Genomic DNA, 13473 nt, shown 5'->3' on the forward strand with positions numbered 1-13473 from the left:
CTGAATAATATACTCCGTGCGGATTTCCCTAGCATAAGTAATTATCATGACGAGTAATTAAAGTAACGAGGAGTGAAAATTAAAAATGGAGAGATAATTTGACTTTCCCTGAGGCTTAAAGTGCCATTCGTTCTGTTAGCCAAAGTGTTAGCCTTTGAAAATTAAATATTCATTGTTTTTTAAATAAATTATTGTTTGAAATCGTTATTCCAGCGATGGAGATTATAATGATTTAATCGTTAATTCCTCATTTTCTTGGTTAAATGACATCGCAGAGAGTTTTCCGGTCAAACACGCGCATAATGAAAGAGATGTGTGAAAAACATTCGAAAAAATTAGATTAATTGTGTTCCAGCAGTCCGTCAAGTGTCAAAACCACGCGTCGACTATCCAATTTCAATCTTATGCATTATTCGCTGTATCCGCACAACCCCAATGAATAATACAAACTGTGTGGATTTCCCTGGCATAAGTAATTATCATGACGAGCCATTACAGTAACGAGGAGTGAGAATGAAAAATAGGGAAATAACTGGAACTTCATGCTACATTGTGACACTCCCATATTTCCTGTATTTGTAATTCTTCATCGACTGTAACTGAGAATTTTAGAATTGCCGTATCCCCATGACGGATTTCATTTTTTTTATCCGATAATCCAGAGTGAAACACTTTGCCCCGTCGAGTAAAAAATTGTGATGAAAAACTCCATGAAATATCTGAGCGAAAAACGAGGTCTTCGTTTCTACCATAAAACCACGAAATAATGGTTTTCAATTTTTTATATTCTCGGATTTCAACGTGATAAAAATGACATTAACATAAAAACCACTCATAACTCCATAAAACGGGGAAAACAATTCTGGTTGGAGTACAGCAGTGAGTAGTATAAACTGCAGGTGGACAATAATAATTAATCGAACGTTACAAGGTTTCCATCCAAGCCCCATGAAATCTTCCAATCAACGGTCAATTTCGTTTGGCCGTTGTGCCAAATCGAGTATGGTAACAAAAAAGGATGAAATTTTACTCCACCTATTTGGTGGGGGAAAAAAAAAACAACCATATCGTCCAAGGATTTAATGGGTTTCGGAGTGCGCGAGGTCACCGTATGGTGCAATATATTCTCAGGTTTATCCCTCAATTTCCAATCGGCTACGATCGAATACACGAAAATGGGATAGCCCAGTGCCAATCACTCACTCGCGCTGCTCTCTCCCTCTTGCATGATCCCACATGGTTGAAATCTTTGGGGAAGGGGACCCCACGAAGCAGAGGAAGGGGGTTGGGTGCGTGGGTTACGGGAGAAAAGTTGCTGTGCGCGAGACTCGACACGCACCAATTGTTCAACTGGTTGGGATTTTTCCAGATTTTTTTTAATCAAATTCGGAAGCCAGGTTTATTCCCTTGCGGAGGAGACTGTAAATCGGTTCTGTTTTAGGTAACGAATCGTCAATGGATGATCGATTTTTTTTTGGAAACCGGGGATTTATTCGAGCGGCGGAGGGGTTTGATTGAATGGAGATTTCATTGAGTGATAAATTATTGAGAAATCATTCCATCTGGAGTTTAATTAGTTTTTGCGAATTGTTTGCGGGGATTGATGGCAGGTCTGAGTGATTGAATACAGAGGAATTATTGCGAGATGATCGTTTGCAGTATTTCTAAGTTTCTAGTGGATATTTTGGGGGTTGGTAGTGGTATTGGCGGCTACTTGATTTTTTTTCTTGACGAGATCAATTAATTTCATATTGTTCAGCTTGTGCTTTGTTAATCAGCTTAAATTAAAACCACTTGGTCGGTAAACTTTCTCCAATAATAATTACGTTGTGGAATGAAATTGATTGCTCTTGAATTAATAGAAGTTTAAATTGATCGATGCCAGCAACAATTTCGCCCTTGGCCATTTTTATAATTAACGAAAATATAGCCGTTGTTGTTGAATCTGTACGAAGGACCTGTTTTCCGTGTTTTACAAATATTGGCGTTATCTTATTTATTCAGTGCCCTGACATATTTCCTGCGTATAGTGTTTTTCCCTGTGGGAGGTTCATTTATTCGTCGCTCATATGCTTTGTAATTGGTGGGGACGACAGTACGCGGTGGTTTCACTAGGCTAAGGCGAACATATATTCAGTTCTAAAGTACGTGGCGAGAAGTAACTAGTAGACTTATTGAAAGTGACTTCCCCTCGGAGAAAAATTTATTTTCATTACTTTACTGAGTGCATAGATCATTTTCCGGAATAATGCAGTCGCTCATAATTTTAATTGTGATTCTATGCACTGTGACGTGGATGAATTCTGGTTCAAGTAATTCAATTTACATTTAATGGAAATTAAGTCGTAAGGGTTTTAAAAATGAATAATGATTATTTCCAGTCGCACAAGCGACGTAAAACGTATTTAATTTAAGTAAAGAAATATTTTTAACGCGAGGACGATCGTTCGTTGATAGTTTAACGTTTCATTACCTCAACCCAAGCACATCTATTTATGTAATTCAAATAAATCATTCTCGTGGCTGTACGACTATCAATTTAGTATCAAATCCTGATGTACTTCATGCAGAATAATTTTTTTCATATGTCGAACGGTGCATTTTCACGGATTGAAAGGCAGAGAGGGCAAATAATCAAATCAATCCTCGATCTTTTGTTTTTCAGCTGCATTAAACTTCTCCGACCTTAATACAACATGCAACCAGGATGAACACTGCACTGACTGGTGCCTGTACGTGTACAAAAAAAACATCAAACCCCACTGTACAGACGGCAGTTGCCAATGTTAACCCTTATTTGCACGAGTTACTAAAAATAAAAGTAAGTAATGTAAATACGAATTGTTCAGTGCGAGCTCATAAATGGCGGTGTTCACTCTGACGAAAAATTACCTCGCAATTTGCGTCTTAATTTTATAACTTGAACTTGGTGGCTTGCCGGGGCATTAGCATCTAGGGTGAATTTACCCCACTCGTTGTTAACAACTGCCCGTAGGGTTTGAAAATTAGAGCAAATTACGGAACTACTGTTATCAGGGCTTTTTGTTATCGCATGCGCATTCATTGTCCTTGCCGGCTAGAATATTTACTGTGATGCAGGTGTATTGGCCGAAGAAATTTTTGCTTTTTCATGTTTTATTCAGGCGGCGATAATGGATTTCCGGGGAAGTTGATGCATTTTTTTTTTGTTATCATTTTGCTTTATTTAAAACTGACCAGTATTCTACTCATATAGACTTTTGCTTCAGGTGAATCCATTCTATTATTCATGGGCTTTGATTTTTATTCCATTCATGTTGAGGATGAAAAAGAAATGGAATTAATTAATTGTTTTTTCAGTTGATGACGGGAATGGTGTTGGAGAATACAGTTTGGAAACGGTGAAATATGTTATGCCACTGTTCATAAAAACAGCGGTGAGTAAATTTGACGTCTTAAATTGCCTCGACTGTGTTTAGATAATTTTGATAAAGTATGAGTTCGAAATGGCGTGATAAGACAAAAAATGCATTCACGAGGAATATATATTCTGGAATAGAAGGCATTGGACTTTCCCATTTTTTATTTGAAAAATTTTAATAAATTTTCTCATTTAGAAATGGCTTTTCTCTTATTGAAGGAATCGAGGGAGAACGAAGAAACTAATTTTTTTTAATGAGGCCAGCTATCCTTCAGCAGTCTAGGACAAATTGAATGGAAATAGACCGCACAAGACGGCTCAAGATAATATTAGCTAAAAGATAGTCAATTATAATATAATGGTGAAGGAAATTTTTTTTCAATTTTAATACGAGTATTGGAAAAAATCGTAGAGCAGAGGCTGTTGAAAATTTCAATGCTCTGAAAATATAATTTCGAGGAATATCTGATAAATTACGTCCGTCAAATGGATCTGAACTAGAGCAGAGTACCATCCTCATTCACCACATATTTATTTATTCTCTTTATTTCGCTGAACGCATAGAGCTCCAACAATAGAAATTTATAGATGATGTAACAAAAAATATGAAGTACGTCAGGATGTCTTGAATGAAATTCTAAATGCTGTAAAGCAACATCCCACTAGCCAATACACTCATCTATATCCTCGTCCTTCCTTAAAATCCATAAATCGTTAGCTACATCCAGTCGTAACCCATGTACCAAAGAAAAAAATCATAAAAAAAGAATCACCAGCAATACTAAAAAATATACGAACGCTGATATTATCCTCTGCACCTGGGGCATTTCGGAATTGCGGCTGGATTGACGATTGCCCGGATATACACTGCAGTAACCATTGATATGAAGGGCGGTTGTGGAGGCAGGGGCTCTAGTGATCTCCGGTGAAATCGTTTAACCATCCACCAGATAGAAAAATACGTGGGACTAAGGGGATGATACGCTCCGTGTTATATCGTTCATTTGGATTGCCCGATGGATGAAATGAGAGAAAATAAAATGTTTTGAAAAAAAATATATATATATAAAAAGCAAAACATGCGCGCAGCCGCGTGCAGCATACTCATGCGGAAAATCGAGCCGGAATTCCGGGAGCTATCCGGACGATTCTCCTAGCGCTTCAGAAAACCCTTACACCCCATTCTTTCTCCACTTCTCACCACCTCACTTTCCTCCCTTTCCCCCTTCAAATGTCGAAAATGCGCGATGGAATCTCCACCCACCTCCACCCGCCCTGTCCCCACATCGATCCACTTCCGCGCGTTGTCTCATTTGAAACTCATTTTTCTCCCCCTCAAACCCTCCCCCCCCTCTCATTTTTGCTCTCCGAGAGACAACGGATTCCAGATTTTTTTTTTACTCCTCCGACACCGAGTGAACATAATTACGAGGTAAAATTTCATTAAAAATATGCAGAGGGTTCTCGTTAATATCTGGAAAAAATTCCATTCATTATTAAGGGGGGAAAAAAAGTATGTGGGGGGACAGGGGAGGAGAAAAATGTGGGAATGGAGTATCTGAGAGGGCTGTGAATAAATTCTGACAATTCCCTAGTTAATCGTGAACGATGGGACATCGTGATGACGGATGGGGAATTGTGGGGGCAATATGGGGGAGGGTGGAGGGAATCCAAGTGTTATCTACAGATTTGAGGGGAGTATGCTGTATGCGGTTGTAGATTTTTGGCTGAATTTTCTGGACCAAGTGCCGAAAATGTTTATACAGCGGTATTTCCAAGAAAATATCCGGACATTCAATTGAAAATTGGAGAATTCAATTTATTTAGTCGTAAATCGATTGATTATTCCGTGGAAGACAGAATATTTCAAATGTGTCTGGAGGTAAAATTAAGAGGCCATGTTGACGTGGGAAATTACTGCATAATTACGGAAATGATTAGCACGTCGGTAAAAATATTTTATTCTACCTCCTGTTGTTAGAATCACATTTTTCATCATTTTTCATCGCCTCGCAGGAGGGAAATGTGTGCTTTGCACCCACCGGAGAGAAGAATTTTATTTAGGAGCACTTTATTTTGACTTTTTTCCTCCCTGCACCCACACCGTTTCGATTTATCGACTACGGAAGCCCTCTCTATTCTCCATGAATCTGTAAGAATGCAGACAAGGACTTCATCGCCGGATGGAACCCAGGGGATGATCATTTCTCGCAATAAAACCCGGCAGTAGTGGTGGAAAATATGAGGGCAAACGGGGAGAGAGGTTTGCGCTCAGATGGTAGGCAGGGGTTGTAGGCCAATTAAGGCCGCAAACTGCGGGAGCCATGGCCTGTCGAAAGGAATGACGCGTCTGACGTTTCCCAAATTACTTTTCATCCTCGCTCTCTTTCTCGCGGAGCTTGTTCTGCCCTTCACAACAAATTTTCCAGACCCTTTATGTCAGAGGGGTTTTTTTAGAAAAAAAAGTCGTGGGAGAAACGTAAATTCTACAGTGGAAAATTTTGAAAGGAATAAATTATGTCTTTGAATGGAGGCAAATTCCTACATAACAATAACTGATTTTGTATTTTTCATAATTAAATCCTTTGTTTGGGAACAAGTAGAAAACATGAACTGAATATTTTCATTTATTTCAACTGAATCGTTCTTCTCCATGTGGAATCAGTGCTCAGTTTTCCTTCACTATCCATTTTACCCGACTTTCATTATGCCCTTTTACATCCCCCTAGTCAACTGTCCATCGAATTTCAATTTTTCCTGATCCCTGTACGTGAGCTGTCACAAGAATTGTTTCAGATTTTTGCCCCTCCGTATCATTTCTACATTCCTTCCTCAACAATATTCCAATTTACCCCTTTATTTAATTTTCAAAATTTCTTCTCGTCTGTATTTTCGATTTTTCTTTCTTTTCAACCGTAGTACACTTGCCGGCGGATAATCTCCCGAGGGATTCTCAACAGCTTCAAGGAACAGAGAAAAGTTTTCGTGAATGATACAGGGAAGGCGCGCGTGCCTGAAATTGCAAGTGAGGATGGGACAATGTAAGAGAAAACGAGGGGGAAGTAGAAAAAAAAAATCCTAGGAAAGAGATGTACAGGGACGCGGGCTTTATTTATTTCGGTGATTCCTGACACATGCGAGCCTATGAAAAATTGGAGTAATAAACATGGTCGAGATAAGCAAGGGGGGAAATGGAGTCTGAGGATATGTCTCAAGGGTAAATGAAACGTTAAGGATCGTGGGGGAGGAGAGGGTGCGATCAGCTGGGCTTTTGGCAGGGTATGCTGGGAGGGGACAGGAGGGGAAGAGGCAAAAAGGTTCAACCGGTGGTGGCGGATGTACGTTGCCCTAAATCAATCTTCAAGAAAACCCAACCTCTACTCCACTGGTAAACACGAGAAAGTCAGAATGAGAGAGAAATCAGTGGTGAGGACATGATGCCGGGGCACAGTGCCAGAAATTCAGTGAAGGAAAATGGAACGATTACTAAATTCGAGGGTAATCGAAGGGGTTGAAAAGCCGGAGGTGAAAATCTGGGGTGCAATTGTGTTCAACATTTTTCCCTTCATGTTTCTCGTGATCCCCCATGTTTCGAAGTGTAGGAAAAAATTTTTTCTGACAAATCTATCCTCCTGTTCTAGAAAATTTTATCATGAGATATCGTTCCCTCATTTCCCTCTCGAAATTTAGTAAAAATTAGTGTACGATCGCTGGTTTTAATTCTGATGTCTGATAAATTTTATTCGTCCGGCTTTTCTACCCTTGTTCGAATTTTTTGAGAAATCAATCTACCACGGAAATTGATATAAAGAAACATTTCCTCTCCCCTAATCTTTTCAATTTCAATTGTGAATACGTTACCACAGGTGTTCGGAGTAATCAAGATAATTATATCACAAAATTCTGGCTCTTACCTGAAACAGAAAAATAAATAAAGATTATTAAAAAGGATTAATGAAAAAAATTAGAGAAAAATGTTGTCATAAATATCGAGGAATACATGACCCCTGTACATCGGCTACATAATTACAATCGAATTAGGAATAACTTTGTAAACACATTAGTATGTTTGTCATGTTCTTTTATAGCAGGATAAACTGTCTGCATTGAATGCCTGAGTAGAAAAAAAATCATTACCAATAATAAAATGCCAGTCACCCCCGAATGGAACGAAAATAGATTCAAAATACGAGTAAGAATTTAATATGCGAGTAAACAATGAGGGGGATGAGAATGTAGAATGTAACGAAAGGGAAAGATAAGGCCCGAGGACATTAGCAGGGCAGTGTGCCAGACATTATTAAAACGCTGCTTGAGGGAGTCCAGTCGTTGTGTCCAGAACGAAAAAGCCCGAACACCAGACGAGGGGGAGAATCTCGAACCAGTCCACTCCCTATTCATTTCAATGTCCAACACACATTGAAGCATCATGTACACCCATACCAGCTCATCCACTTGCCCCTCGGGGCAAGTCTACGTCGACGTCGAAACTCTCTTTTCGGTCGTTGATCGAAAGCCGGCATACACCCAACAAATCCTCCTCCTCCACCCCTACCGCCCCTCCGGCCCCACAACTCCCCTCAACTCGACATGTCAGGGGTGGGGAAGAGGGAGGACATACACCCGTTGAAACAGCCGCATTGCATTCACTCCCTAACTCTATACATCGATGTTACCTCACCGGCCATTTGGTACTGCAGGTGCAGTCTTGAATAAACGAAAAATTGGATTTCACCTAATGGTGAATGGATTTGACGATTCCATACATCAGTGGATGCACCAAATTACAAATAAATCAACGAATAGTCAGGCATTTTAGGGAAGATATGAATATTTTTCATGTTCATAATATGAACAATTAATATGTAAATTTTGGGTGAGGTGAATTCCCTAAATTCTTGTTGAATAACGATTTTTTAGATTTTTTTCCACTGTTGTTGATCACTCAGGGGTAATTATCTTTGGAGTGAGGTGTGTTGAAGGGAAATTAAATGAGGCGGAAAGGAAGAGGTCAATGACGGAATAAAATCAATCGAGTGAGAGGATTTTTTTCGGTGGCAAATAGCAGGACTATTGATTTTTCCATGTTTGCTCCCAAATAGCAATTTTTATATAAAATATTAATGTTGATGCCATAAATAAAATAAATCGGAAGTCTAACAAAACGTGAATTTCTTATTGTGAACTAATATTGATCTTCACCGCTATAATTTTTTCAAAATCCAGAATAAATTTTCTAATTTTACCCCAAATTATCCCTGCATCCGCACATTTCCGGGAAAATGGGTAGAAATTCGCCATTCATTACGCTCTTATTCCCCGAAACGCGTGGAAAACTTGAGTGCCCACCACAGTTACATTACCGGATCGGCGATTCTTCTCCCCATTTTCTTCTCGCCCAGCAATTCCCATTAAAACACTTACGCAATTAACAACTCCTCAAAAATCCTCCCCTCCTGAATTCTTTCCCTCTACCCACCCCCGGAAAGCCCAAGATCCCCGATCCCTCATTCCGTTCACTACCCCCAAACACCGAGGTCAACCCCCAGCCGCGCAGGCGTGCATCCCCAACAGCATTACCCTGTAAAGCCCTCGTTACAAGATAGAGACACTGGGAGATACGCTTTGCCGGTAACCATGGGTAACTCGCGACTGACTTCCACCGGTACAAGAGCCACAACCACTCGAGCAACTGGATGCCCATCATCCCGTTATATTTATGCTGTATTCGTACAAAACATTCGTTTCGCACTGAAAAGCCCATTTCTACCGGTATTAGCTTATAAAAGCGGTGTAAGTGTAAGTGGAATGGGAATTTGATTCGATGAAGAAGAGGGTTGAAACAGCCCAAACATATATCTTCGACACACACGCATCCCTCACCCCCCCTCCATCCCCTTGCGCCACACGGTCTCTTATTCTGGGGGTAGACGCTGGGCATGGGCGGCTTAGCCAGTCTCTTGGGGGCTCAGTGGCGCCCTCTCTCCACCCCCAACCCCCCCGCCGACTCTTCCCCACCCGTACAGCCCCTGATTTTGTACCAATATTCTATCTCTCTTGCCACCCTTCTTCATCCCTACTCTCTTTTACCTCCTTGATTCACATTCTCTCTTACTCTCACACCACCCATTCTCCCTCAGTACCACCCCCCCCCCCCCACGAATGTGAATCAATAGTGCGTAGCTCTGTGGCGCCGTATGCGCGCGGGGCAGGTCCCACGTCGACGCCCGATGACGTCCGACTACGTCCGACTCCACCGGCTGTTACTACTCCCCCACTGTCGAGTTCTTTTCCCTTGTGTATGCGCGGAGGATGAGGGGGAGGAGGGAGAAGGGCTGTTTTTTTTTTAGACTGGTTCCTCGAGTCTTTTTGGAGTGGAGGAGGACCGATCGACGTGAACTTCCTTGGTAGAGTGGGCTGGGGGTGAGAGGACAGTCTTTTTGGGGGATACTTCCTCATCGGTGGGAGTAATGGGGAGAGTCGATGCCCGCATGAGTTGAGAGGATTTTTTCGGGATTTAAAAGGGAAATTTGGGGGTGTGGGTGACGATGGTCTTTGAATTTGGATCTTTGGCGTTTGGTTTTCATCGTATCATGATAAATAGGTGGGGAGTGGATGAGAATGTGAATGGAGGAAAATGGTGAGGGAGTATTTTAAAGAGATAATGAATATCGATTTGCAATGGGGTGATGTTGATGAAAATCAATGCTCGGGTTATCGATAATGTGACATTTGACTCATTACCGCAACTACAACACGGAAAAGTTTTCAGTTCCAATCTTCTCTGTTCTATCGTATTGTTACAAGTTCGTAACTCCAACAATCCCTCAGTTACGTATGAAGAATGGATGTGTTGAGAGTTTTGTACGTAAATTTTATGGTAACAACGTATCTCTGAGAATGAGGCACTGAAGCGACGCTTTGAGGTCATTTCGTGGATGCTATGGATACCCCCGGGAGTCTAAATTACCCTTCTTGAACGTAAAATACGTTTTCACCGGGGGCCTCCAACCCCTCCCTCCCTCCAACCCCCCACTTCTTACCATCCCTACCGCACCCATCTCCCGAGAGTTTCTACTTCAGTGTCTCGTGAAGTTTGCAGGGTAAAGCGTTACTTGGAAACAACGACCAATCTGTTGGCCCTCTGCGTGCCTTACCAAAACTATCCCCTCACTACTAGCGTGCGTGGAATACTCACTCTCTATTTATCCCCGGGAGTCGCTGTTATCCCGTGGATGTTTCGCATTCCGAGACATTTTTTTTCGTTTCTCTTTCATTATGAATTTTCCCCGGGGGTTCATGGAGTTTAATTTGATAAACAATGGAACGGAAATAGGGAGTACTTTAACGTTAATATTTCCTCCGTCACCTGCAGATGCTGAAACTTTTGCAATGTTGTAAATGGGTAAAAATACATTTTTGGGACGTCATCAAATTTTTAGGTTGAACGATTAATACCTTGTTAAATAGTTAATATCAAGAATAATATGAAAAAATCGACTTTAGACGAGAGACATATTTAAAAGTTGGGGAAACTATTGAAATATACGTATTATAGGAAATCTAAAATGTAAAATGAGAATTTTTAATGTTGCGAGTTTGAATTTAGTTCTCATTGAAAATTTTAACGTCAAAATCCATTGGGAAAATTGAACATCACATGCACTTCAATAGGTTAAAAATTCAGAATGACTTGAGTATCTGAGGAATCCACTGATTTATCAATGAAGATGGTTAAATTTCAGATAATCCCAGCGAGCTTGAAAATTTCAGGTTTTCCCAGTTGAAATGACTATTATTACTTTGAAATAATTTCTTAAAATTATATTTTAGGAAAATTTTACTCTAGATTTTATCCAACCCATTGGTATTTGTATTTATCTGTGTGGAGAATTGTGAAGGGTTTCGTCAAAAAATGTCCAATTAAGTACCTCAATGTTCTTAATTCCCACAATTCCCCCTTTTTTCCTTTGATTGATTTCTTGAATGAAGCCACTTTGGCGTGAATATCGCGTGTCTGAAGTGAATTGGGTCGGTGAGTAATGCGCGGGTCATATCGAGTTATTTTTCATGCCTAATGCAGACTGATATTTGCGGGTTCCATGCTTGTCATGATAAATGAGAGAATCGATTGGATTTTCAGAAGGTTGATTCTTGGAAAAAGTCGATCACGATGTCTGGGAATAAGTGGGATTTTAAGCCGTCTAATGGGACTTGAATTATTAACATTACTCAGTGTTAATTTTTATTATTCAAGAGTCTTCGGAGCTCACTAAAATCCACGAAATTTCCCGCAAAACTTCTATACGCGAAAATAGTCCAGATGAGGAGATAGAGAGGCAGATCAGTATAATGGGTTTGAATGTTTGAATAAATGATTATTCCGGGGAAAATGTAATCTAAATTACGTGCGAAATTATCTTGCAGATTTTAATGGGCAAATTGGAGGATTGAGAATGAATGGGTTTATCGTACAATTTTCACTGAAGTCGAATAAATAAAATGGAATATCCATAAAACTACGAATGACACGGTAAACAATCCATCACAAACAATTATGCATAACCCTCACACTCGCCTGAAAATATTGAAAATTCATCTGTAGCTGCTGACACGGGTGAAATAATGGAAGGATTTTCCAATTCGTTGCCGTAAAAAACCTCTAAAACGATAATGGTGACCAACGGGTTTCGGATTTGTTTTTCGGAGGACTCCGGGGGCGTATGCGAACATTGGGGGTGGCAACGAACGAATCGCCGACAGGAATCGTACTCTCTCATGACGTACCCCCGTATGTATTCCACACTGATACCATCGCCATTACCATCACTGGTACAAGAAAACGTGTGTACACATAAAATTCGTGTCCTTGCCGCGTGTAAACGAAAACTTTGATCCGTGGGGGTTTGGGATTACGAACCGAAAGAAGAGAGGGGCTTTGAGTTTTGATGGTGCCCCTGGTACACGTGAATTCGTATTTACAGAGAGAAAACGAAGGGCGCTTGGCTGCTATTATTTTTTTTTTATTCTCGAGTATAAATGTTATAGACAGGATCACCCTTGAAATTCAGTTTGGAGTGGTGAGTAGGAGGGTGGATGGGTGGGATTTATATTGGAAACTGAAGGGGACTGCTGGAGTCCTGTGGCAAGTCCACTTTGAGAAGTTGTTGGGGAATAGTTGCAACGAGGAGTGAGACGGGGGAGAGGTAGTTGGATATCGTTGGGAATGGGTACGAGGGGCTCAAACTCACCGCGCCAATGTAATGGTCGGGTCGATATCCACGGCGCCCTTGCCGTCGACGCCAACCTCCAGTTATCGGCTGGTTTGCACTCTGACGTAGGTCAGTTTAAGATGCACAAGAGGTATTTAAATCTTAATATCAATTTGCGAGATTAAGTTTCAGGGAGTCTTGAATAAAATAGAGGGGTGGAAATTCTTTAGAGAAATTCTCGTGGCTATGGGGAAAAAAAATCCCAATTCACCGACGAATGAAAAATTCCTGAGCTGTCAAAGTAAAATTTCTGGAGATTTCCGACAACATGGTCGCGAATTCCGGTGAAAATTTCATATCAACGGGAAAAACTTGCCTGTCACGCAATAAAATTTTCAATGCCGAGACTGAAAATTTTCCAGAAACTCCGAAAATTATGGAAATATTTAAGAAATGAATCGATTCATTTATGAACACATGTGCAGACATTTCAGGTAACTTTGGCATTAAAATTTGGAAGATCAAGCAGTCGAGGGATTCGGTCCCAAAATTTCCATAATTTTCGATAATTGTGCAGAATCATTAATTTTGTCGTGACTGGGGGAAACATCAAGTGAAACATTTTCCCAAAGTATCGAATAACTTGTTCGCTCTCTGCATCGATGCAAATTAAAGATATTAATTATCATATTACGCCATAAGTCATACAATCTAAGAGACTAACTGATAGTTGAAAGGATGGAGTAACGTCGACACTCGATACTGATCAATATAATTCTTAGATTCCTATAATTCTCTCGCCTCGTTGGCATTATATGATATCGGGTTACGGATGTTTGGACATTCCACATACTCAGCAGA

The 13473-nt window shown here is 40.5% G+C and overlaps 1 protein-coding gene and 1 long non-coding RNA gene across 3 annotated transcripts in view; one reads left to right on the plus strand and one right to left on the minus strand.

The window, feature by feature from the left end:
* Positions 1–13473, minus strand: part of LOC135172819 (plexin-A4) — a 150334-nt gene that overhangs the window by 54487 nt on the left and 82374 nt on the right. The gene's annotated exons all lie outside the window — the stretch shown is intronic.
* On the plus strand, positions 2125–4191 carry LOC135172829 (uncharacterized). Its single transcript, XR_010301182.1, has 4 exons — positions 2125–2312; positions 2666–2821; positions 3340–3416; positions 3620–4191. It is a non-coding gene; the product is annotated as an uncharacterized LOC135172829 (long non-coding RNA).

The sequence above is a fragment of the Diachasmimorpha longicaudata genome, chromosome 2 (genome assembly GCF_034640455.1).
Source record: "Diachasmimorpha longicaudata isolate KC_UGA_2023 chromosome 2, iyDiaLong2, whole genome shotgun sequence".
Classification (NCBI taxonomy): Eukaryota; Metazoa; Arthropoda; class Insecta; order Hymenoptera; family Braconidae; genus Diachasmimorpha; species Diachasmimorpha longicaudata.